Raw genomic sequence first — 1,775 nt, 5'->3', positions numbered from 1 at the left:
AAGAGCATGATCTTGATCTGAAAACCAAGATGTCTAAATGCATAGCAAATACCTTCTTTTATAGGCCAAAATTAGGAATTATTGATTTGATGACTAATTGTTGAATGGGTGAGCTTATCTTAACTTAATGACAATCTTTATCATCTTGTCTACCAAAAAAGTAATTGATAACGTCAGAATTTGAATCAACCTTTTTCATGAAAATTCTAGAAAATTATTCAGCTATCCAGAAAAAAAATATAAGTCATTTAGACTTCTAGAACTCGAGATATAGGTTAAACATTGAACAGTGTCTAGGCTACAAGATAGATTCGGGATTCTATGTTGTTGCTAAGATTTGGACTTCCAAATAGCAGAATTGAGTCTTGCCTTCCCATGAAAGTTTTAGTTCTATATCTTAGCTTTCCATCCATATAAAATAGACCTAAATCCAAATTCTATAACTCCAGTTATGATCTAATTACCGAGCAGTGTTCCAGTTTGGACTAAACCAACATCTCTTTTCTAAGTTTGGCCTTTTCTTTGTCCTTTAAATTTTAATACTTCAATTCATCAATCAATCTTTTTATTTATGTAATAGGCCTGCATTTAAGATGAATATTACTATAAATTAAAGGTATCTTATGGTATTAGACTTGTTATTATAAAACATGCTTTAGTTAAGGAGATATTGATACTTCAAGTGCAAAATGATGATATAAAACCTTGATAAAAATGCATTTTTAAGTACTAATCATATATGGATTGGAAGTAGTTTATTAGTGATTTATGAATGTAAAGTTTAAATTTAATTTCATGATGGTGAAATAAATTTAAATAATTTCATAAAGAAATAATTGTATAAGTGATTTAGCAATTCTTGTTAATACAAGAAAGTTGTCTGTGAGAGGACATCATTAAGGCTGTGCATTCAGTGAACAAACTACAGGTGGATGCCTGACACCTAATCTATTTAGAAAATTTTATGAATGTGATATTGTAATTTTTTTATAATGTCATTCTACATATGAAATTTAGAAAATTTTATGAATGTTAAGATATTGTAATTTTTTTTATAATGTCATTCTACATATGAACATTGATGTGATATTATTATTAAGAAAATTAAAAAGTTATAGTTAACTGCATAGGTAATAATGGGTAGTATATTATGAGATGTGATTTACTATAACAACAGGAAAAACTTGTATATATTACTTTTGACTACAACGATAGAATTGCCATGTAAGAATTATTATCGACCGCATTAGTGAGATTCGATGTATGATATGATATCGATTATATATATATGATGGGAACTTCAAAATAACTAATGTGTGAGATAGCCCACATATAAATAAATATTATGTGGAAACTAGTTCTATGGTTAATTGGATCGATGCCCTAGTTAATGGGTAATTGGAGAAACTAGTGCTCTAGTTAATGGGACTAATGCCTTGGTTAATCAGCAAATGGAGAAACCAATGCCCTGGTTAATGGGTAATTAAGGAAACTAGTGCCCTGGTTAATGAAACTAGTGCCCTGTTTAATGGGCCAATGAAGAAATTGATGCCTTGGTTATTAGATAATTGAAGAAACTAGTGCCCTGGTTAATGGGTAAATGGAGAAACCGGTGCCCTAGGTAATGAGTAATTCAGAAACTAGTGTCGTAGTTAATGGGAGCAAGTACTTTAATTAATAGGCTATTAGAGAAACTAATGTTTTGGTTAATGGAATTAGTACTTTGATTAATATGTAATTGAAGAAACCAATACTTTAGTAATTGAACAAATATC

General features: G+C 29.5%; 1 long non-coding RNA gene across 1 annotated transcript in view; it reads left to right on the top strand.

The window, feature by feature from the left end:
• LOC105115371 (uncharacterized) overlaps positions 1-1,219 on the top strand; it is a 7,633-nt gene extending 6,414 nt beyond the window's left edge. Inside the window, exon 3 of the long non-coding RNA XR_840327.1 lies at positions 1,113-1,219. This is a non-coding gene — a long non-coding RNA (uncharacterized LOC105115371). The remainder of the gene's footprint in view (positions 1-1,112) is intronic.
• Positions 1,220-1,775: the final 556 nt, after the last annotated feature.

The sequence above is a fragment of the Populus euphratica genome, unplaced genomic scaffold (assembly GCF_000495115.2).
Source record: "Populus euphratica unplaced genomic scaffold, PopEup_1.0 scaffold688.1, whole genome shotgun sequence".
Lineage (NCBI taxonomy): Eukaryota > Viridiplantae > Streptophyta > Magnoliopsida > Malpighiales > Salicaceae > Populus > Populus euphratica.
Note: the sequence above shows the minus strand (reverse complement) of the source record. Positions and strands in the feature narration are given on the sequence as shown.